A 25,966-nucleotide genomic window follows, 5' to 3' on the forward strand; every position below is an offset into this window, starting at 1 on the left:
GAATTGTTTGACCTTGTCAAAAGTCTCAATGTGGTGAAGAGAAAGAGGGTGGAGAGGAAAGGTCATCAACAACAACAAAAAGAGACTACCTAACATTGAGACTCAAATTTCCAGGTGGAAATTCGTCATGGTTTTCCCAAGGGAGCCAAAGGGTGAAAGGTCTAGGGAGGTAAAAGGGAAAAGGGAGGAGAAAAAATCAGTGGAAAGTTGTTTGAGAGTTACTTGTAAATTAAAGCAGTCTCAGATCCTTACATCTTACTGAGCGAGCAATAGGAGGGGAAGGTAAGCTGGTGTTTCTTGTAGTCCTATACTGAAAAATGCAGTGGCATCCTCAGGATCTTGACTTTTCATTAAAATACTTCCCTTTCAAAGGTGATTTATCTATTGCAGAGAGTGTTCTAGATACCCTGGGCATAGTGAAGTAGTAAGGAAAATTGTTTTCAAAATGCAAATAGTTGCATTTGCAGCTGCATAGTTAACATCATTTTTGATCTGTTTTTCCGAGAACTTGTATTCTTCCCTTGGGCTGCTTTTTATCTGAGCGCTCATCTCTTCCTTCTCATAACCCTCTGGCCACTCTCATCCTCCCTTTTGTGACCCTTTTTTTCTAATAGGCCCAAAGAGGAGTTGCCATTTATTCTGTTCTCTCAGTATGGCTGCAGGGCATGTAAACAAATTACATTTTGTAGAAGACGAAGGAGTCATTTATAGTACATAACAGTGGTGTTTTGATTTTTTTTTTCAATTACATAAATCAATTAAATCACATTACAAATCCTTTTCCTTACAAATGTCGATTTTCAACTCAAAGCTATTTAAATGTTTGGTTTAGTACAAAGCATGTGCTTCATGCATGGCCACAAAGTGACATACAGTGTAGTATAACATAGTAAAATAATATGTAAATACAGATTCTATATAACATGAATGTTTTGTTAACACCTCAGATGTCTCTTTGCAATGTTCACACAACTATTTGAAATGCTTAGTAACAGCATTTCTACTTAGGAAGGGGCACACAAGGAAAAGAAAAGCAGAGCCAGACACAAGCGGAAGGAAAAATATTGCCTAGCATCATCGTGTGCTATCAACACATCCAATACACAGTGGCTGTGACATCCCAGGATGGGAGCTCACTAACTGTGAGTAGCCAAATGATCCTGACAAAATTTCTAGACCTAGCAGCTCCCTTGCTAGCACTGCAATAGTCTAGCACCATTTTAGAGGTAACAAAGTGTTTATTAAACTAATGAGTGCTAGCACATATTATATAAATTTAAAAATGCAGTGCTTGTATAATGTTTCCTTTCTGAGTGACAAGATGACCGCAGAAGATCCTTCCCCGGCACACCTTCCTTGATAACTCCTTGCTCACTACTGTTTAAATTGGAAAAAAAATGTATTCTTTATACTCCCTGAGAAGACTTCTGAATCATCAGTCACAAGAGCATAGTTTGAGAACCCTGTAGTAGCCAATTTAACGTTAAGATTCAGTATTTTGAGTCGCAGTGCTTCCAGCATTAAGGCTGTGTCAGGCAGTAGATTAAACATAATACTACTATAAAACTGGGCTGAAATTTCTTTCTGGTAAGTTTGGAGCAGGAGGTACCACATTAAAAGAAATAGAACTCATCTGCCTATACCCAGTCAGCTTTATCAAGTCTTCTAACTGAAGAGGAAAATTCTGTTGACATCTTTTGAAAGTCAGAATATTTTCCTCCTCTTTGTAACAATAATTCTTTGTTTTTCAATGATAATTTAACAGGAATAAACAGTAGCAAAGGATGCCTATGCCTAGAGACAAAGAGTATCTCTTATCTTAAAGGACTGAGATGTGGAAAGTCCCTGTTTAAATGAACTGAAGAGCTACTAGGATATTAAGACAACTGAGGAAAACACTGCAGATACCGGTATTGGACTAGAAATAGTAAACAATTCTATTTCAAACCATTTCAAATCTGTGCATTGGCTAAATGCATTTGTCTTATGACAATCCTAGGGATTTACTAGCTATAAAATCACAACCTCAATAGTAGTGTCTGTCATATCCTCACTAAAAATACAATAGCTGTAAACTTTATAAAAGCATTATGGGATCTGCTTTTGAAGTCACTGAGAATTTTTCCAATACTAAGAATTTCAGGATGTTATCTGAATGAAAGACATAATAGAAATTAAGGTTATGAAAATATTAAAAAGTCAGCAGTACACTGGAGAAGCACATAATGTGGCTGCCTCTGGGGATTTTTTAAAAATCAAAAATGTTTCCAGCATTAACAAGGAACAGGAAAGATTGGTCTGATAAACAAGAGATTCCTAATCCTCAGTAAAGAATGAAAGAGACTCCTGCATATCTTGTTTTTGTTTTTAGAAACCTTGCTTTAGCATGTGTGAAATCATAATATCAAAGCACTGCTGAAAATAATTAACATAGAAACTACAACTAGTATATCTGCATTAGCTTCTCTATTATAATTTAGAAATCCAAGAAACAGATTAACTTTTAAAAAAAATTGTCATTTTGGTAGTAAATAAGACTGCCTGTGACCTTCTGCTTGAAAGCAATGGATTTAACAATCTAAATAATTTATGCCCTATGAAAAGAAGAGTAATATCTAAAGAACTTAAAAATTCTGGTCTACAGAATGTCTTTTATCACAGCATCTCTAGAAACCCTGGGGATGAATTAGACAGAGTAGACTTGTCTTTCACATAGAGACAATTTCCAATCTGAAAAATAAATCTTGGATTCTGTTTTTGTACAAGAATTATCTACAGGGTAAGATCAATAATTGACCAAGACAAGTACCCACTTCTGACTGATGTCAGTGTCGGATCCTTTAGTGCAAAATCACCAAAAACACTATGGTGGAAATAATGAAATACGCTGTCTGTTGTCGTAGTGCATAATCCATGAACTGTGGATTGCTGGTCATTCATGTGGCATCACAAGGTAGTCTCCAAAATGAAAGCAACTTTTCCTTCTTTTAATAAAACTGTATTCATACATTATAATATACAAGAAAGTAAACAATCAAAATGAAGGTGAAATAGAAGTAACAAAATAACACAGGCTTATAAATTATTTTCCTAGCTCTAATTGTTGATAGTCTGCTTGCACATTGAAATATAAGCATTGATATCTTTTGCAGTGTTTTTATTTCGCCCTTCAGAACTCTAGCTGCTTGCAGCTCCCATATAATTAATCTTCTTTAAGTTTTCTAAATTTGTAACTTAGTCAACATATAGATACACTCACGATCATCCTATATACCTAAGTATGTGAATGCATGTGCATATGTATAACATGCATTCATCTGATCTTGCATGCATATTGGTCACAGAAATGAGGAAATTTCTTGGCTTTTATTTCTCTGACAAAGTACCTTTCCTTTATTCAGAGAAAGGTTTTAAAAATTGTAAAAATTAAAGTCTGAAAATAACCCAGAAGATTTTTCTTTTCTTATTCTTTTAGATGAAGAAAGAAATGCCATCCTGAAATTTATTAATTTTCTCTACAGGGAAGACTTTGCCAAAATGCATGAAGGAAGGAAAACAATCTGACATACGTACTACTTGCGCCAAAATCCTCAGATCAGTTACTGTAGAGAAAATTAAAGCCTTGAGATAACTACTCCCAAAAAGCTGAGCCTCAGCCACTGAGTTGCTACTCCACTTCAGATTTTTCAGATCAAAATTTGTCCTTTTTTTCTGCCGATCAGTAATGGAGACATGTAGCTATAAGATGAGACTAAAAGGAATGCAACCCTTAACCATAAGAGACTTTGCCGACATTCTGCTTCCACAAGTACCTATTGTGAAATTCAAAGAAAACAGTGAATTTAGTGTGCATAACACAGTGAATATGTTCAGAAGAGAACCTGGACTGGCACATTCACAAACACTAAATTAGATATTGGATTTTATACTCTATACCAAGAATGTACATCAAGAGTGTAGAAGGTGTTAACAATTATTATAGCAGTTTCAGTCACAGAGAAATTGATACTGTAAGGTGAACAGGTTAGCAGTTTGACAAATGTTCATATGATTATTACTTACATTGTAGTAAATTTTAGAGATTCTTATGGAGAAAGAAGGTCTGCTCTGTCACAGAGGCTTGTTGTAAAGATGCGTGAGAGACAGCTCATTTCCTGCACAGATTATTGTCTAGCTGGACAGGGCAAAAGGAGTGGATGGGAAGGAAAGAGGCAAAAAGTTGTTTAAAGTAGTTCTTCAGGTCAGCTGAACAGTTGAGAAGTCATTAAGAGCCGGTTTACCACCACATTCCCTAGGTGCTGTTGCTCAGCCGGTGGCCATAGCTCACGAGCAAGAGTACCATGCTCAGAGGGGAAGGCTGCAGGCTGTTAACCCTCCTGCCCGCTGCAGACCCACGGGCTCTCCTCTGATTTCACAGGAGAGATGAACAGGGAGGTGGGCTAGGCTGGAGGCTCAGCGGCACGAGGGAAGCTTCCTCTGTGGGAAGCTGTATGAGAGCAGACAGCTTCCTCAGAGCCACAGATAAGTCTTGGTATTAATCATATTACTGTGGTGTCTAAAAATGCCTGACCGTTTGGAGAGATACTCTTTGGGGGACTGTGGCAGTGTTTTACACTAATAAAATCTGTTTTAAACTTTTAAGTCCAATTGCCTTACAAGCCCTTAATGTGAGAGAAATGCACAACTGCAAGTTTTCAGAACTTCTACTGAAAGAATAGATTCTTAAAAAATTTTTTTCCTCTTTTGGGGCAGAAGGCCAAAGAATTAAAGCAACATGAATGAAGGTCAAGAAATAGTTTTGTTAAATATCTTAAATTTCTGTATCTCAAAGCTATAGCTGTGCAACTGGAATTCTGCATTACGAAATGGCATTACATAGCAAAATGGCCATTATAACATTTTGGTTATCTTTAACATTCACCTTTAGCAACTAGTGAATTAACCTTTCGTGCTCAGATGTAAAAGAGCAGTCATTTTTTCAGTTTTGTACCTTAGAAGAAATATATAATTAAGATGGTGAAAATATTCTCTGAACTTCTACAGTATAACTGAATTACAATCAATCAAAGGTATATGAAAGTTTCCTATATAGATTTGATTATACTACTGTCAAACAATAAATAAAAATGAGAGGCCTAAAGGAACAAAATATACAGAATTAATTATGTGTCAGATAATGCAGAATTTAATCTTGAAAATTAACATAAACTTGCTTTGAATATATGAATCATTGCACAGACTGAAAATTGGACTGAAAGACTGCAAATAGTGGTAGAAGGAGGAGGTTAAAGGGAATATTTAACTCAGTCTCATTTATATAAGCATTTCTTTTTTACATTTTCTTCATTGTTAGAAGGGTGGGAGGTGGGGTTTTTTTTGCTACTTTAAAAAATGACCTGATAGAAACTTCGACGAAGAAGAAACTGGAGAAATTGTAGTGTTGAGAAATCCACTGCTTATATTTGCTGATCTAGCATGCTGGTGAAGCTGCAGTAAGTCAATTTTATCCTACAGTTCACACTGCTTACACTGGTGCCAAGATGAGCACAACTGAATGGTTAGAACTGATAAAACCTCTAGGAAAAGAAGAATGCGGTACTATAGGCGTGTGAAATCCTTTTCTGCTTCAGATGGTCTGGCTTGACAATTTTGTGTGAAATGAGAGTAGAAGAAACACATCTTGATTAGAACCACAGGCCCAGATATCTGCACGACATGAGTGGAGCTGTATGGAAAGGCAGACTGATTCTCCACTTTCCACTCAGACCTGCTACTTTGCAGATTCCACGTTTTCCATGGGAAGCCATGTTCTTAACGAAAACGACTTATACTACTCAACTAAAATTGCATTCTGTTCTGAATGGTTCTACAATAGCGATTTCCAGTATGTTTTAGTCTATATTTTATTTCCAGCAATGAAAAATTCCTAAATCTTAATCGAATACAAGACTGCCAAGGTGTGGGCTGCTTTGAGGATGATTTGTTTTTTGACGTGCCTCCCCAGTAAATGTTGCTCTTGGGTTGAAAGCCTTATTCCTCCAGTGAGCTGTAAATCACAGACGTTAGTTGAAAGGAGTTTATCACAAATAGGAACATGTCTTAACAGTATACATATTTTCTGATCAGAGATTCATTCCTGAATGAGGCTCTCTAAGTGAATGAATGAAGGTGTTCTTGCAAAAAGACCTTTTTTATCATTTATTTGGAAAACAACTAGCGCAGTAGGACCCAAGCCACAACAATGGTGAAATGAACCTGTTACTTAACCTGGACTAAAATATTAGGTCTAGGTTCTGTAAACATGCCAGATTAAACATAGGCACTTCAACAGTGCTTACCTTTAAGAACATTATATACAGAGTACTCAAAACACTGTTAAACAGAAACGGAGAATCATATTTGCAACAATTATAACAGTTACCAGAAACTATTTCATCAGCTGATAGAAATTACTGCCATTTTAATATGCTTTTAAAAATAACTTTGTTATAAGTAAGTCTGAAAACATTAATTGAACGATTCAGTAAAGTGTTTGTTGATTTAATCAGTTCATTTGTTAGGTAAAGTTAGCATAATGTGCTTTGCCCATTCCATTGATTCCATCACCCAGTTAGTAAGAAGGTGATTCAGGTGGTTAAATGTAGGTTTCTAATGTCATTTTAGTATCTGACGTATCACTTGGGACTGTCAGGTATGACTTAAGACCTACAGGACTCAGACATTTCTCGGGTGCGGCTGGAGGCCAGGTGGGATACCCTTGATAGCTGAAAATGGTCTTAGAGGCTTATGCCTGGAGGTTGAATTGCTTCCTAAGTCACTTCCATTTATTATTTGAATTGATCTTGTGCATGTCATTGACAAAGCAAAAACTTTATAAAAGAGGAGTGGTAAATCACAAAAACCAGCAGTCACATTTATGCAATTTTCTATTAATTTATCACTAATGTAGTCATAGACCAAACAGCCTTTTCTAAATTTTTTCACCCCTCTGTCTAAAAATGCTTCACAAAAGAGGTAGTGATTAGTTATAACTGGCTAAAGCTACCACTTTGTATATCTACTTTGTACTTCATAAATGATCAGCAGTTGGTAGATGTATGTATGTAATATCTCTATTGTTTATGTAGATACAAAATTAGCCGCAGACCTGACATGGAATAGGTATACAATTATCTAAACTAATTACTTAGACCTGACTGCAGTATTCCAAATTTTTACAGAACTGCTCTGGCATCTAAAGTCCCCACAGTAAAGCTACCTGAATGTCCTCAGCTCTTCTTCCATAGCTTCCCAGAATTACCTTTGTGTCCTCAAACAAAATTTTCAGTCTTTTTTTTTTAAACTACCAATTTCTTCTTCCTGTTAATCAGACACGACAAGGACAAATAATCGTGCCTGCTAAAATTGTAGCTATATCTCATGGTTCCTACATGAAGTAGAATTACCATGTGTAAAGAATGCAAGGAAATGTGAAATCCAATTATAACATTTTTTTCTAAGCACCTATTAAAAAGATATATAATTCTTTTGAAGCCCCAATTTGATACTTCTTCAGCTGGCAAGAGCATCAGTGACAAAACCAAAAATATTTGAAATCAATATATTTCTTCTTTTTCTTTGTTTGTTATTGCAAAAATTAAACAAAACCTAAATGCCTACCTGTATCCTCAAGTGGGAAAGACCTACTTTCAACTCACTGCTTCAATGAATATTTAATCATTCTTACACAAAGTGGAAAATCTTCAAACAGGAAGACTGCAGGTAGGGAAGAGGGAAGAGGGTATCCCAAGAGTAAAATATAGCCTGTTGCTCAGACCACTTTACTAGGAGATCTGAATGTGGTACTTTTTCTTTTAAAAGCTTTGGCTTCAAAAAATTCCTGGCCCTGTTTAATTGCATCTCCTTAGGCGTAATTCCCAAAGAATCTTTATATTTTGATCTCAAGTGATTTTGTCAGTTGTTCACACTTCACAGATCTTTTGTCGTATACTTTACTAAATGATCCCCACTTTCTTTTTGGCTCCTATGATTGGAGTGTTGGGATGGAGGGATACAGGCTCTTTAGGAAGGACAGGCAGGGGAGACCAGGAGGGGGTGTTGCCCTCTATGTCAATGACCAGCTGGAGTGCATGGAGCTCCGCTTGGGGATGGATGAGGAGCTGTGCAAGAGCTTATGGGTCAGGATTAAAGGGAGGGCAGGGACACGTGACATTATGTGGGGGTGGGGGTCTGCTACAGGCCACCTGACCAGGAAGACCGAGCGAATGAGGCCCTTTATAGACAGATAGGAGCAGCCTCCCGTTCACAAGCCCTGATCCTCATTGGGGACTTCAACCACCCCAACATCTATTGGAGGGACAACACGGCAGGGCATAAGCAATCTGGGAGGTTCCTAGAATGCATCGATGATAACTTCCTTCTCCAAGTGGTAGAGGAGCCAACAGGAGAGGTGCTATGCTGGACCTTGTCCTCACCAACAAGGAGGGGCTGGTGGGGAATGTGAAGGTCAAGGGCAGCCTTGGCTGCAGTGACCATGAAATGGTGGAGTTCAAGGTCCTTAGGGCACCGAGGAGGGCACACATCAAGCTCACTGCCCTGGACTTCAGGAGAGCAGACTTTGGCCTCTTCGGGGATCTGCTTGGTAGAGTGCCATGGGGCAAAGCCCTGGAGGGAATAGGGGCCCAAGAAAGCTGGTTAATATTCAAGGATCACCTCCTCCAAGCTCAGGAGCGATGCACGCCAACAAAGAGGAAATCGGGCAAAAACGCCAGGAGGCCTGCATGGATGAACAAGGAGCTTCTGGACAAACTCGAACACAAAAAGGAAGCCTAGAGAGGGTGGAAGCAAGGACAGGTAGCCTCGGAGGAATACAGAGAAATTTTCAGAGCAGCCAGGGATCAGGTTAGGAAAGCTAAAGCCCTGATAGAATTAAACCTGGCCAGGGACGTCAAGGGCAACAAGAAAAGCTTCTATAGGTACATCGGGGATAAAAGGAAGACTAGGGAAAATGCGAGCCCTCTCCAGAACAAAACGGGAGACCTGGTTACCCGGGATACAAAGAAGGTGGACGTACTCAATGACTTTTTTGTCTCGGTTTTCACCGGCAAGTGCTCGAGCCTCACCGCCCAAGCTGCAGAAGGCAAAGGTAGGGGCTGGGAGAATGAAGAGCCACCCACTGTAGGAGAAGATCAGGTTCGAGACCATCTAAGGAACCTGAAGGTGCACTAAGTCTATGGGACTCGATGAGATCCGTCTGCGGGTCCTGAGGGAACTGGTGGATGAAGTTGCTAAGCCACTATCCATAGTATTTGAGAAGTCGTGGCAGTTCGGTGAAGTTCCCGCTGACTGGAAAAGGAGAAACATAACCCCCATTTTTAAAAAGGGAAAAAAGTAAGACCCGGGGAACTACGGGCCAGTCAGTCTCACCTCTGTGCCTGGGAAGTTCATGGAACAGATCCTCCTGGAAGCTATGCTAAGGCACATGGAGGACAGGGAGGTGATTCGAGACAGCCAGCATGGCTTCACCAAGGGCAAGTCCTGCCTGACCAACCTAGTGGCCTTCTACGATGGAGTGACTACATCAGTGGACATGGGAAAGGCTACAGATGTTGTCTATCTGGACCTCCGTAAGGCCTTTGACACGGTCCCCCACAACATCCTTCTCTCTAAACGGGAGAGATATGGATTTGATGGGTGGGCTGTCCAGTGGGTGAAGAATTGGTTGGATGGTGGCATCCAGAGGGTAGTGTTCAATGGCTCAATGTCTGGATGGAGACTGGTGACAAGTGGTGTCCCGCAGGGGTCCATGTTGGGACTGCTACTGTTTAATATCTTCATCAATGACATAGAGAGTGGGATCGAGTGCACCCTCAGCAAGTTTGCAGATGACACCAAGCTGAGTGGTGCGCCTGAGGGATGGGATGCCAGGGACCTGGACAAGCTCGAGAAGTGGGCCCGTGTGAACATCATGAGGTTCAACAAGGCCAAGTGCAGGGTCCTGCACCTGGGTCGGGGCAACCCCTGGTATCAATACAGGCTGGGGGATGAAGGGATTGAGAGCAGCCCTGCGGAGAAGGACATGGCGGTACTGGTGGATGAAAAGCTGGACGTGAGCCACCAATGTGCGCTCACAGCCCAGAAGGCCAACCATATCCTGGGCTGCATCAAAAGAAGCATGGCCAGCAGGTCGAGGGAGGTGATTCTGCCCCTCTACTCTGCTCTGGTGAGACCCCACCTGGAGTACTGTGTCCAGCTCTGGAACCCTCAGCACAAGAAAGACATGGACCTGATGGAGCGGGTCCAGAGGAGGGCCACAAAAATTATCAGGGGGATGGACATCTCTCCTATGAAGAAAGGCTGAGAAAGCTGGGGTTGTTCAGCCTGGAGAACAGAAGGCTTAGGGGAGTCCTTACTGCAGCCTTTCAGTACTTAAAGGGGGCTTATAAGAAAGATGGGGACAAACATTTTAGCAGGGCCTGTTGCAACAGGACAAGGGGTAATCGTTTTAAACTAAAAGAGGGTAGATTTAGACTAGATATTAGGGAGAAATTTTTTACAATGAGAGTGGTGAAACACTGGAACAGGTTGCCCAGAGAGGTGGTAGGTGCCCCATCCCTGGAAACATTCAAGGTCATATTGGACAGGGCTCTGAGCAACCTGATCTAGTCGAAGATGTCCCTGCCCATGGCATGGGGGATAGACTAGATGACCTTTAAAGGTCCCTTTCAACCCAAACTATTCTATGATTCTAAAGTTTGAGGGGGTTTTGTTTTGTTTTGTTTTCCCCATTCCTTTGCCCTTAATAGTGAAGAATGAGGAATTCTCCTTTTTTTTTTTAAAACATAATAATGCATCCTTGAAGGATGGGTCCTTTACAAAGAACTACATTCCTTTATTTTATATCATGGTATCTCTATCTGTAGCTTTCTTCCCATGGAGGCTCTGAAGGAGTTGGGTTCCATGTATCCATCACAAAACTTAGGATAAGTGAGGACTGCTATGTAAAGTTAACTGCACAGGAAAGCCAGCATATCTTCCAGGGCTCCAGGTGAGCCTCCAAGCAGCTGTCCACCAGCTGCTGGATTTAATGCTTGTTTTTCTAAACTTGGCTTCAGTGGCAACTGAACTTCATTGGCAGTTGAGCCAATGACTGTGAGCTGCAAATACAGTAGGTACATAATAAAACCGTGAAGGAAGGTATGTAAGGCACTTAACATTTTTAGGGTTTGGTTGTTTTTTTCTTTTTAAAATTTTTGTCTGTTGAAAAACTAGAGGAGTCCTTCTCTTTAGTTGATTGTGGTATTAGCTCTAACTCATTATCCGGGTTCACATTCTCAAATGTCTTCCATGATTTGACCTCATGGGAAGAGTAAACAGTTGATATTAAGTGAAACCCTCAGTTACCTGAAGGATGTGAGAAGAAGATAAAAGGGTGAAATCCCGGTAAAAAGTGAATTTTCATCCTAAATGATAAAGCCAAATGAGGTCAGGCTGATACCATCTCCTGGAAGGTGCATTCATGATTTTTTCCCCGACCATCTCACAGTCACTGGTACAACACAACAATATGCCAGATAGTTTTAAATATCAGATCCCAGTCATCTGTACTTGATGTTATTTTAAACTCTTCCATGTGAGAAAAATGGTTAAAAATAAAAATACAGCCTTTTTATTGTTCTCTAAATGTTCTGTTCAGTTCTTCATGCTCAAAGAGAATCACAGACCCATCTATAAATATCTAACCCAGATCTACAATTGTTTGTTAAAAAGAGGGTGTTTGGTAGAAAATTGAATGAAATACAAAATGTCTTTTATTATATTTTTATTACAGACCAGATGTGGCCTCTCAATTTACCCTCTATCATTTGGAGATGTACATTCACCAAGAACATTGCATATGTGCATATAAATATTTTGATGTTGTTATGGTATAATAAAGGGTAATTGATTAGAAAAATCCCTATGGGATTTTCCACTTAAGAACACATTTCTGTTTTAGAACTATTGTCTTCAAACTAAACATGTATGAATGCATCTATTTTGACTGATCCCAAACAGAAAGCAACAGTAAACAGGCAAGGATTTGGCTTTTGGTCAATGAATAGCAATGTCAAGTTGAATGAAACTTGAGCAGTTAAGGGTTCCAGTAATCTGTGTATTAGATGTTACACCTCAACAGCCAAATGCTACTCCCTTCAAATTATAACCTGCTCTGATACGGGAAGAAATGGTGACCTGCCTGACATGCAAGAGGGAGCAGGAATCCAGTCAGATCATCGTGGTTCTTTCAGATTATTGTTTACTATTTCCAGGCAAAAAAAGTAATGCAAACTATTCACTTTCAATATGTAACTGTCTGTTTTCAATCTATCCATATACAAAGAACAAAATTTAGAGTACTGAGCTAAAGAACTGTTTTTATATGCCATTTGACTTTGGCATTTAATCATCTGTATATGCTATTTTGAGACATATATTTCTCTTTAAATTTCTGTGGGAGCTTAGCTACATGTAGCGCAATCAATGCATGCTGAAAGGCCCTATTGAGAACTTCTGGATGCAAGACAAGGTGAGACTGAAGAAAACTGATTTTTTTTTCGGATGAGTTGGGTTTTAACTCTGCCATTAATCAACAGTAAGCTCCCATACTGTGGTGTTGAAATAATAACACCTAAACTTCTCAGAGAAAGACCTGTCGCGTTACTCACGTACTGCTTGCTCAGTAATTCCTTCACTGACAAAATTTCATCTACGGTTAGGTGCCTCCCTCAAAACTGCAAGAAAGCAAGCATTTTGTTATATCAATTGAAAATACCTAGAAGTGATGAAATCTGTAGAGAGTGACTTCCTACTGAGGCTGATGGTAGTTGATGCTGTTATTTCTGCCGAAGTTGGTTAATGTGTGGAAGATGCTTTTTCTCACATGTAAAGTACTATACTGAAGATACATGTAATGTGACAGTTTCTATAGTAACTACTTGTTCTTTATGGAATAGCAGATTAAACCTGTACACCTTGTTATTGTTCTTTTATCCTATTATCTAGACTACTTAGTTACCACAGATACAATTTTTTATTCTATTCCCATGCCAACATAACTATATCAGGGATTTATGCAATTGCAAATAAAGACACATTTGAAAAACAAAACACTATTAGAATTTTAAAATGACCACTATCTGATCATATAAATGCACCAAAAGACATGTGTGCATATATATTGAAAGCTAAAATTTCAAAAAACCTGTAGAGATTATCTTTTTTATTGAAGCAGGGCAAATTTGTGATTTGAATATTATCAGTTTGCTGGGAGAACATGCAACTTATGTATATGACATTTCTTTTTTAAATGCTAGGAGTTTACCAGAACAACTTTGCCAGTCTAGATGTACTGGCAAACTCTTCTAGTGTGAACAAGACCTAAGATTCATTACTTATAGGAAAAATTCCCTCACATGATATACCGATTCATGGCTCTTATTCCTATGCAAGAAAAATAATGTTGCTACATTGTGTTTTACACTAAAATATTTCATTATTATAATTCACTGATGCTACAGCTCTGCTCTGGAAGCGATCACTGGAAGTGATACTATTTACAGGAATCAGATGCTTTCTCCACTGTATTATGTTAGCCTTATTGTGGGAAAAAAATGCCTGCATTCTGTCTATGTCTGAAAGCCTCTATTGCTATCTCCAGCATAAGTGTACCAGTAACAAATTATGTTTATAAAATTAGCAATGTAGGGAGAAATCACATCTATTCAATAATGCAACTAGTATTATAGTATGGCCAAAAAATGAAAAAATGTAAAATATAAATACGGTAAATCCATTAATGAGATAATAAGAAAATTATACTCATTACTTAAAAAAAGCTGTAGTAAATTACACATACACAAATGCAACAGACAGGAAAAGAAAAAGGCAGAAAGGGAAAAGCAGAAGAAAATATATGCACAGTACCAAGAGCAATTGGGTGATGGAAAAAGTGGAATGCAAACAGTAGATAAATTCCATGTAACTAAATAAACTATTTTTTCTCACTTTAGCCTTGATTGCATTATTCTAACATGTGTGTGACTTGTTCCCTCTACTTCATCAGTCCCCTAAAATATGCCCTAAAATATGCATTGCAAAATTAATCATAAAAATCATAATTCTAACAGAGCCATGAACTGCACTACTGCAGAAAACATGGAACTGCTAAATAACTCTAAGAAGATAAATGCATTTGGGCAGATAGGAAGAGCCTATAATACAAGAGATGGAACACGTATGAATATTATGTGCATGAATATTATGTAATGCGTGAGTGCAACACAGTGTACAAGACGAGGAAAAAACCCACAAACCCACTCCTTAACATTTAGGTCCTTATGCGCCACGGAGCCTCCGTGAGAGCGGGGCGGGGGCGCAGGGGCTGCAGGGCCCGGTCACCTCCGGGCGGGAGCTGCCGCCGGCCCCGGGAGGCGCCCGCCGGCCGCGCCGCCGCTTCCCCGCCCGCGGTACCCCCCGCCGTTGGCTTGGAAACGGGCTGGCAGCCTCCGACTCCTCCTCCAGAGCCAGCCCCGCGCTCCCCCTGCCCCGGCTTCCCGGCGAGATCGCTGAGCACCTCCCTGTCTCCCGCGGGGGGCCACCGGACAAGTGTTTCCATTATCGCCTTTAAAAAAACCCGTTTTTTAAAAATTTTATTTTCTAGGGAGAAAATGAGAAAGGGCAGGTTTTTTCTCCTGCTTGGGCTGTGGGGCTAGTGTTTGTAGTCGTGGTGTGTCTGCTCGCTGCAAATCATAGATGCTGATGTGAAAAAGGGCCAAAGCAGAGACGAGAAGCGTCAGTGGACGTGAGCGTTTGTACTGATGGATTGAGGAGGTGGAGGCTGCCTGCCTGCCTGGTGCTGGAGGTGAGTGGAATATTCTGCATTTCTTGCTCTCTTAAATCAGTTTAGCGATGAACATTTGCCTCTCCATGTATTTCCAAAATAAAAAGGGACTTCTAAAGCAAGAAGAAAAAGGTGTCATTTTGAAATAATAAGCTATGCTTTTGCTGGATGAAAGACAAAATGAATGTCACTGTGAAGTAGAAACATTTCGGTGTGCATTGAAAAAATAGTAAGGGGAGGCAGGCTGCTGATACAGTGAAAATGACCTTCTCAAGGGATACTGGCCTTCTATCAGCTGCTGCTTCAGCTTGATCACTTTTTCACAAAATTAAGTCATCTCCCTTTCCTCACCTGGATTGTAACCCATTAATATCCAATACCTGAGCCTTACTAAGATCCATTGCATTCTCTTAATGATTCAGAAAGATAACCCATTAGAGTCCGCCTGTTGGGAGAAGAACCTCTACGCTATGTAGCACCTCCTCCCAGGGAAATGCAGGCTGGCTAACGTTTCATCAGAAAAGGCTCCTAGCTGCTGAATTTCTGTAATAAATCCTCCCTGTAACAGACACATCTGCTCATTCTAAGGATGTGTGGCTCTGCGGAGCCTGGATGCTCTACCTCTTTGTGTGTGTTTATGCATGTGAAGGAATGGGGAGGTTTTTTTATATTAACATGCACCTGTGGACGGCTCCCATCTGCAGTTGTGAACCACAAGTTTTTTGGTATCTTTGTATTTGCATGTTGTGTGAGTGATTCATACACAAAAAAACCCAACCCTCCAATGTTAGCTGAGAGACCCACAGACAAATATATGTCAGTTTAATTTCTGCTAATAGTACTGATCTGATCTCGGTTTGGCTGTTTCACTGTAGAAGCTGTTTAACATATGTTCTTGTGGTATTTATTCTGGAGGCTACTGACCTATCTCGACAACATTTTCCTGTGCAAGATTTGAGAAAAATTCACTAGTTTTCCATTCAGCATTTCTTTAAATCCATTTACTGATACTCTTACACCCACAATTTGATTTTATTTTGGCTCTGTATTTCGTGCCATTGTAGGTCACACCCTTTGGGTGGCCGTCAAAATTTCATCTACAAAGGTTACAACAGCAGGTCATGTAGAAAAACATGGTACTGTGAACATCTACTTGTGGATCATGAAGGAGTAAAAATGAGTGTGTATTTTGTACTTCCTTAGGGGAAATTGTTTCTGACTTTATGGGTATAGACATTTGAAGTCTGAGCTGATGGCTTAGGTGCTATTGTAGGCAGAAATAGTGGCTTTTCTTCAACAGGGCACATATTTGCTAACTGAAGAGATACAGCTCTGCAGAACAGAGACCTTTTTGCCATTAACTTGGCTGTCTCCATCAAATCATTTTGTTGGAAGCTGTCATGCAAAAAGCACAGATCCCTGCCCTTGAATAGAGGACATTACCACAGGATAGGCCTATGTGTATAGAAGAATGAAGTTCCAGTCTTCAAAAGCCAGTGATGGCTGCAATCAAAAGAAAACATCTTAGTTATGTGGCATATTTAGGAGAAAATCTCATGATATCACCCATTATCAAAGCACTGGCTTGCATTTTGAAAGAATAATCCCACTTCTGTGTGCATATGCATGCTTATAAGGAAAGAAAAGTAGAGTGTAAGGAAGAAAATTCTGTGTAAGGCCATGGGCCATTCTGACAATGGACCTTACAGAGATGAATAAACTCCACGTGCTACATAAAGAATGCTACACCTCCGTCTGACAATTAAGTGCTTGACACTTCATTGACCACTGGTGAACAGAGTTGAATGACTCTTCTGGAGGTATTACCTTGAATTTAGCAAGCCTTCAGTACAGCTCACTGTACTGAAGCTACAGGCCTTGGCTTTGAATTTAACTATGATGATCTAAAAATAAACAGCTAGGTAGTTCTGAAGAACTGAAGTAAAAGTGTTCTGGTTGTCTGAGGTCAGATTACACATTGATGGAATAAGGTACATTAAATTTTAAGAAACCTAGACAGAATCAGAAAACAGAAATTTGTCTCTTCTTCTTAAGGAATCTACCTGCTGAGCAGTGGGGAAGGGGATAAGTAGAGGGATAAGGATAACAGAAAATTCAGTAGACAATAAAAGCTTAAATCCTTAAATGGTGAAGTCAGCTCTTCCTCTGCAGCTTAAGCAGATAAGGATTTTGACAGCAGAGTGTGTCTTAGTTGATACGCAGTGGTGAGGCAATATAAGGGAATGATGTCTTTTTCTCTCCCCCCCCCCATCAATTAAAGAAAAATACTCTCAATTCCTTTGGGTTAAATCACAATAATTCCACTTATTTCAGAAGAGATTCTCCAGATTTATGTAACTGAAAATGAGAGTTGAATCTGACTGTTTCTGGTTAAAGTTTTGGTCCTGCTTTCACAGGAGTCATTGGAAATTTTGTCACTAATTTCAGTAGAAGAAAGCCCAGGCTCAATACGAGCATGCATAGTTTCACTGATCAGGTTCTCCCATGCCCTCTAGGAACAACAATGTTGAACAGTTTTATAGCTGATTTCAGTGAGGTCACAGTCTCAATGACAAATTCAGTAACTCTCTACTTGCATCACAAACTCTAATTCATAAATTATCAATGATTTTAATCATATTCTTTTTACTGAGAAAATTGTAGTGTTATTCCCACAAATGCTGTTAAAGTTGACGTTACCCACCTTAAGCAGTAAGAGCATACTACTCAAGAAATTAACTATTTTATTTTACCTAAGAGAACTTTTAAACTAAAGCCCTTTAAAATCAAAATATTGGCATACTTAGATACAATTGTATTATTTATATTTCGTAAGAAAAATTGTCCTAGTTTTATTAAAAAAAAAAGCTGAGTTTTGTTCCTTGTGATCCGCAAAGTATCCAGAATAAATCCACATCCATTAATAGTTACAACACATTCCCTTCAGTCTACTTGAGAGGAGAATTTGACTTATACTTTGTATGTTATAGTCAAAGTTCACATTTTTATTAAACTTTCCAGAATCCAAGAGTGGTGATTAAGAAGTCCAAATTTCAACTACTGTATTGATGAAAGAATAATCACAAAAGGGAAAAACTAGACTGATCCAAAACAACTAAAACTGATTCTCTTCTCAAAGTCACCTGACAATTTAAGGTATGTGGAATACACAACATGACAGAGAAGAGCTAAATTCAGCTTTTATTTATTCTGTTATTAAATCTGGAGTTGATACGTATTAGCAATTTAAGTTATTTTAGCTTTATGCTAGTGTAATCAAGGACACAATTTAACCCTTGAAATGAAAGCTACAGAGAAAATACTCTTCTCTCTCAACTGTTGCTTTTCACTAACACTGAAGGGCATTGGTAAAGTAGGATGGAAGGAACAGATTATTGATGTGGGCCATCATTTCTATGTTACCTACACTTCAAACAGTCGTTAATTAAATACATTTAAAATCACAGCTAACAAAACACATGGCAAAATTTCAGAAGGCAACAGCTTTCCATGTGTTTTTTTACTTCTGTAGCTCAGAGCATTATCTATGGTTCAACAGAAACTCAGCTCTCCCTAGAATCCCATTTTATTATTTAGAATTGGACATCCAGTGTATCGTTAGAAAACAGTTTTACCCAACAAATCCTATTTTCCTCTGCCCTTGTTTTCTCTTTAAGACCGTTATACCAGAGGGCTGTTTCTCCTTTGGATTGCTAAGTCATCACATCAAAAAGACAAGTGTGATAACATTTCCAGACAATTCTATGTTACAAAAATAGCCCGTGAAATTACAAGTGATCATGTTGGCCAACAGAAAAACATAAAGAGGCAAATTTGAAAAACTGAATTCAAATTCTAAGTATCCATTTTGCCCACATACATGAATGATAATGACCAGAAAGCAAATAATAATTTCTTAGGAACTACAACTTGTTAATCTGATATTTTTACAGTAGACTTATTAAATAGTAATTCCCTGGACTTGGCAGTTGGGAAGAATTATTCTCATCACTTTTAGATACCTGTAACATGGACATGTATATGGAGTAGTTGTTAAGGCTTCCCTTATAGTTGATGGAGAGAAAGAGATTCCTACAATGCAATTAATCAGACTGATTTTTGACCACCATCTTAGTCTGAGATGAACTGACCTTTGGAAATTACTGTTTTTCTCCATTGCCTACAAAGAAAGCACTGAGTGACTAGCTCAGAGGTAGCCACATACATGCATATGCTACATCTGGACACTCTGACTGTCTATATTGTAATGTTTAACTAATCTTAACTAGTTAATTATGAAGATATTTTCATGGTTCACCATAAATATTTGTAAGTAAAAATACAGTTGCTACTCCCTACCTACCAACCCTGTTTTCTTTGATAGTAACTAGGCTAGTACACTGGTTTCTTCCTCTAACTGCATCTTAACAATGCTATTGAATTGTGGAGGAAAGACTTCACTAGAACAGTACAAGTAATCCAGATCTTTTATCCAGTTTTACCTAGTACCCCAGGCAGTATTCTAGCATACATTCCCAGTGTGTTTCTACCTTATGCTGTGTGCCTGCTTTCTATATTTTCAAACCTTATCAAGACAATATGGAATAACTACCTTTATCTTCACAAAATGCATCAACGCAAATACAATTAGACAGCATATCAAGTGTTGATGCACAAATACAGTTGACACAGTTGTGTTGTGGAAAGAAAAAACACAATTCAATTGAATTGTAATCAATTCAGATGAAAGTGTCATGGCACAGTAACAAAAACACAGATGGATGTTTAGCTCTGGGGGGGCTAGCTGCTTAGGTGGGGTATGCACCTGGTTATTATACTTCTTCCCTTAAAAGATAAATATATGTATCATTCAAAAGGATACTTACGTATCATCTAAGGGAACATCTTTCTGAAAATAATACAGTTTGAGTTATTAGGTTGGTTTTTTTTAAATAAAAAGTTTCTTCTCTGGATATTTACCAGCCCAAGTCATATAATCCAAATATGTGGAATGTATTAACAAAATATGATTTCATTTGGATATATAATATCCATTTATACATATATGTGAATTAGAGTGCTTTTTTCAGATTGGATGTTTTATGAGGAAAGAAAGTCCAGGATATTAGCTGTTCATCTTCCCTAGTGTTTATGCTATGGGAGAGGATTCAAACCAATACTACATAGAAGTTTTTTTCTGTTTCATTTAAAGGACTAAAGTCCATCAGTAAATTAATGCATATGATGCTAACCAAATCAATGCATATGATGCTAACCAAATCAATTCTAAATTGATATTCTAAAATATACCAGAAAAAACACTGTTGCACTGGAGCATCTCTGTACTGCCACTGAGTTGATAGCGTCCCACAAAATACCTTTGTTGCAACTGGGTCTTGGGAGAAAGATTTTTCTCTCAAGATGCATTTCTGTGCCTGGCCTTTTAAATTTAGCAGAGTTAGGGTGCTATAATAGAAGCCATTTTGTAACGGGCAGATATTTATATATTCTTACAATTGCTAAGAACCTATTGAGCTTTCATTTTGTATTGCTTAGTAATGGTAGACTCTCACCTTAATCAGTCATTTCAGAGACATGTTTTTAACCTCTTTTTCAATCCATTTATGTCCATAAACAGATAAACTTACTTTAATTTGTAATTCAGTGACATTTATGTTGGTATTTAAAATGCTAAGGCTAGCGTACTTCGAATTTGAACAACTGTTCTATTATCATATTGTTTCTGTTCCCTGACTAGATGTGCATAAGTCCTCTTGATTATGTTTCCTGCTGTGAATGTTCCCAAAAGCAAATCTGAACTTTGCCTCATGACTGTGATTACATAGGTGTGTCAAGTTTGCTTTTTGCCAGCGTGCTCACAGAAAGAAATAGAATGCTGAAGACTTTATGTAATTTTTTTAAGTTACAGGAACAAATTCTTGGCTACTAATTTCAACAATGTATTAATTAAAGGGATTAGCAATTGTTTTAAATGCAGCAAGATTTTAGGCTGACGTGCACATCAGTGCATTTTATTATATCAATATTCTTTGATTTCACAGGTCAAGTAAATACATAGTGGTCTAAAAAAATGAAAGTATCAGGTATCAACATCAACAAGAGGTAGGAATCTGTGACTTTTAACACTGCAAATTACAATTCTCCATTTTCCCCAAGAGGACTGATTGTACACTGCAGTCCTGAACAGTGCAATTCTATGTAATAGAAGTTAAACCACTGATAAAGTAATAACCTACCACATAGACAAAGAACTGAATTATTGGTTCTGTTATAGTCCCATTCTCTCCCAGTGCAAGCGGGTTATAAACTAAAATTAAATGTTTACAAAGGATATTACCCTGGTCTGTGATGAGAGAAGCCTCTCTCCTTGTTGTGTTGTTGGCCTAGCAACTCTACACATTTTCCCACTTCTGCAGTCAAGGAAACCAAGACAGCCACTGATATTGTGGCCTCTTGGGATCATACCTGGAAACTGCTGAGATTTAGGCAGCTCCAATCTGGCTCTACAATGAAGGCTGAATCATGAAAAACCATTTCTCCCTATTCAGATCTTAAACTTCAGATCCCTATTCAGATCAAGACTAGGAGTATCTGAGTTTCTCTGTGTTTTTGACTAATTCATGTTGCTCTTCTAGTTGTGTCTTCTAATACTGGAAAGCAATGAACCCCAAGTAGAAAATACTGCAATATCCTAATTTGGAAATCATTTAGGCATGATAATTTTTGTAAGAATTGATCTGAGAGAAATGGGTGATGCCTATTATAGCAAAAGTGTGCTTTAAAAGGAAAGTTGGGCACAGAGTCACATGGAACTCTGGGATTACCTTAAAGTACTGTGGACATAATTAACAAATGATGGGAGAATTTCTCAGTGAGCAGGAAAATCACCTTCCTTCTTACCTCTTTGAGTAGTTCTACTAATGATATTATCTTACTTTGAGAGAATTTCAGTCAAGTGAAATTCAGGTGAGTACAAAGACAGTAAGGTACTTTCTCATGATTCTATAATCTACATTGCTTCTATACTTTTCCACCAGTCTTTCATAAGAATCAAACGGAAAAGGCTGACCAAATAAAAGTTTATAGTATTCCACAAAAAAGGACCGATAAGATAGACAAGCAATTAACAATTACCCAGTATCACCTGGGTAGGATTACCCTGCTCAAGAAAATATCTGTATTTAGATGTTTAAAAAGTAATTTTAGTTGGTATTATCAGGGCAGTGGCCAACTGAAAAAGGCAAGAGTTCCGTTCTTTTCCATTAGTGGGAAAGCACGGGTCATTGTCCATGAAAACCAACATGCCTCCCATTCCATACTCAGCCTGTAAGTCCGAACTAAAGATTTTTTATTAGGCTGGAGATGCCTCCCTACATTATTCTAACTAGGATTACCCAAATGAGTTTGGTTGTCAGAATCAAGAAAGGCTAAATTTGATTAAAATCCTGAAAGAATATAGGAACTCCTGCTGATGGTAAGACTTTTATTCCTCATTGAAAATAACATGGGAGTGAAAGAATTGAGACACTTTCCTTCTTCTTGCTGTAAAGTTATTATTGAATAAGGTTGTCTTTTGATCACAACCAATAAAAACGGCATTAAAAGTGTACCACCTTATATAGGCAGCAAAATATTATGGAATAATGCTAGGCAAATATCTTAATTATTTCCAAAAGTATTTTTTAAATAAAATTTGAACTTGCTTTGTCTATGTTTGCATTTGGTTTCTACATGTCAGAGTAAATTATATATGGAATGTGCACAGTCCTCAGAAATTAACCTGGTTTCACCTACTTTATGATGAAACATGAAAATATTAGCAGAGAGAATTTTGAATATATTATTGTCTTGACAAAATACAGTATTTAGGTATCTTCATACAGTATCTTATTCTTGGTGTTGCATTTCTCCAGATATAGGCAGTCTGTGATTATCAAAGGTTATCTATACGACTGTAACTTTGGATTTTGGATACTTTATGTTTTCATGATTTATCCGTCAAGAATTTTTTATAGAACTCATCGAAAGCTTACATAAACAAGTCAATTCAAGAAAATAATAAAGTGCTTGTGAATAATTTTTAAAGGAAGCCAGATGGAATGCTGTCAATCTATGCAGCATTGTTCTTATTCAGCGATGAGATATGATGTGCAAAAGGAATTTTTCTTAGACATATTGTTTACTATCTGTCTTTACTTACATTGTGAAGAAGATTTATATTTGATGGAGTTACATTTAGAGCATATCAATCTCATTGTTTTCTTGGTGTCTGCATCTGTTTTGTCAGAATCATCAGCTATAGATTCCATATTTTGTAAGATGTAATTTAAAAGGATATATTTTTTCAGAGTTATCTAGTAATAAAATCCATATGAAATACTATTTTTCACTACAAATAATTTCTCTAGCTTGTATTAGGATTGGTCAGAGGCAAGTGGAGATCAACAGAATATAAACAGTAGAAGGTCAAGATTAAAATATTTCAGAAAATAATACAGATGTGCAAAATTTCTAGGATTTGGCTCTTCCTTTTAACTTTTACAAAAGCCTTTAGAAATTGCTGCCTCCTGCAACCAACACAAAAAATGGAAAGGGACAGTTAAAATTATTTTTGTACAGGGCACCCATTTACACTACTTAATGGCAGACATGAGAATCTTAAATACAAACCAAAATTGTACCTCATTCTTAAGAACTGGAAAAAAAAAAGGTTTCAGAAAAGTCAAGGAGACACAATCAGTATTATGATGACAATCTACTATCGTATTCTGCTATTTCTATGCCATTCCTCTGTCTCTAGAAGAGCAAAACTACTTAAAACTTTTACTGGATGTTTCCCTAATGCATGGAGTCTTCAGTGGGCAAAGAGATGACACAAATTGTTTGCATTATTCCTGCTGAAGTATTTGGTGCAAAATACACTTTGGGAGGAGGAGACTGGTATTAAGTGTGTATGTCAGTGACATTGCATCTTAATGGGATTACTGCCAGCTGGAGGAAATTGAAACAAAATTCGAATAGCTTCAAGGTGGATTGGCCTGAAAGCTAAGTCAGCTCTGAGCTCTTTAACTATTATTTCCTTCATTTGTGCTTTTGGTAAAGGTGGGGAGACACCTTATCAGGCATTTTCCTAGAGTTGAGAGGTAAGAAATTTTATGTGCACTTGCTTTCTGGAATGTTTGTAGCTTTTTGGGTTGATATTAGGTAATGAGTTATTCTCTTACTACTAAGATGCATCCTGTGGGGAATTTTTCAGCCTTGCAACAACGAAGACGCAAAAGCTGTTTGAAAGTTACAGATGGTATTAGGCAGCAGTACCCTTATCATCTTTTCTTAGTGTTGTGGTTTAACCTCAGTCGGCAGCTAGGTACCACGCAGCTGCTTGCTCACTCTCCCCGCCCCCAGTGGGATGGGGGAGAGAATTGGGGGGGGGGGGCGGGGAAGTAAAACCAGTGGGTTGACATAAAGATAGTTTAATAGGACAGCAGAGGAAGAGAAAATAATTATAATAATAACAACAATGATGGAAGAATATAGAAAACAAGTGACGTACAATGCAATTGCTCACCACATGCTGACCGATGCCCAGACTGTCCCTGAGCAGCAATCGCTGCCCCCAAGCCAACCCCCCCAGTTTATATACTGAGCATGACGTCATATGGTATGAAATATCCCTTTGGCCAGCTTGGGTCAGCTGTCCTGGCTATGCTCCCTCCTGTGCACGTGGCAGAGCAAGGAAAGCTGAGAAGTCCTTGACCCAGTATAAGCACTACTTAGCAACAACTAAAACATCAGTATGTTATCAACATTATTCTCATGCTAAATCCAAAACACAGCACTATACCAACTACTAGGAAGAAAAGTCTATCCCAGCCGAAACCAGGACACTCCAATACGTCAATTTAAAAGTCTTGGGGTATGCTGTACATGAAGCAAAACATAACAAAACCTATGCTTTTAAGCACAACTATCCTGGAAGGCTACAAGTAGTTATCAGGCAAGAAATGGTATAATACTTAACCAGTGGTACCTGAGAACAAATCACTGAAAATGCAGAACCCCCACCTCACACCTGCTAGCTGAATAATCTGAGTGGTCTCAGAAGTGTCCTCATACTCTTTTAACAAAGTTTTCACGATAAATTCTTTTTCTGCTGTGCATTGTGGATATTGGCCCCCACTTGGTAAATCTGCTTTGTGAGTTTAGGGTGAATTTGGAAGCTGGAATCCATACAGCTGCAACAGCCTTTGCACCTAATATGCCTTGCTGAGAAATTTGTGTATGACCTTTCCATTGAGGTATGGATACATTCTGAGTAACCTCCAGCATATATATTATTTCTTATCGCAGATCTGTGCCTGTTTCTTGTAATTGTTATTACAACAGTATCAACAGCAGATTTTTAGTGAGCAAAAAAAACCCAAAAAGATAAGTCATCAGCTTTTTTCCTGCATATCTCATGTATGAAATGCTAAATGCCAACTAGAATATTTAGGAATCCATGGCTTCTTATCAGTAGTAAAATTTCAGCTTTACGTGCCATCTTAATAGTAGGATACAGTGTTACCATAAGTAATTTTTTCTGGTAATACTTGAAATGAGAAATGAATAACTGAGGATCCATTGCTGAATAATGAATAAACTAAAGGCTCAATTAGCACCTTTCAGCTTTAAGATAATTTTAGTGCCACAGCTATTTGAGTCAAGAAGGGATGTCACTGAAAGTAAAAAGAACAAAAGAGCAACCATTAGAAATGCTGCTGTTAAACCTGTACTGTGTGGATATAGTCATACATTTGTCTGGTTTGTGAAACTCTCACTTAAGCTATTAGGACTACCTCATGCAGAAAAACCTGCAAAATTTGTTTTTATTACTATTAACAGTAGCAGTAGATCATGTATGTAATATCATAAATCAACCTATCAATTCTCAATATTTGATTCAAGAGCCTACTTGAAACAAAATGAATGAAACAATTAGCTCACAAAATGGTGAGCTAATTAATTAGGTACCTTAAAGAAGAGGAGACAATTCTAGTTGGTGTGTGATCCAAAAGGGAAACT

The 25,966-nt window shown here is 38.2% G+C and overlaps 2 protein-coding genes across 3 annotated transcripts in view; one reads left to right on the top strand and one right to left on the bottom strand.

The window, feature by feature from the left end:
* The window catches only part of RSPH14 (radial spoke head 14 homolog), a 107,627-nt gene that overhangs the window by 5,866 nt on the left and 75,795 nt on the right, over positions 1–25,966 (bottom strand). The gene's annotated exons all lie outside the window — the stretch shown is intronic.
* GNAZ (G protein subunit alpha z) overlaps positions 14,584–25,966 on the top strand; it is a 76,366-nt gene continuing 64,983 nt past the window's right edge. The window contains exon 1 of the mRNA XM_075167853.1: positions 14,584–14,902. The gene's annotated coding sequence lies outside the window, so the exon portion shown is untranslated. The remainder of the gene's footprint in view (positions 14,903–25,966) is intronic.

The sequence above is a fragment of the Calonectris borealis genome, chromosome 18 (assembly GCF_964195595.1).
Source record: "Calonectris borealis chromosome 18, bCalBor7.hap1.2, whole genome shotgun sequence".
Classification (NCBI taxonomy): Eukaryota; Metazoa; Chordata; class Aves; order Procellariiformes; family Procellariidae; genus Calonectris; species Calonectris borealis.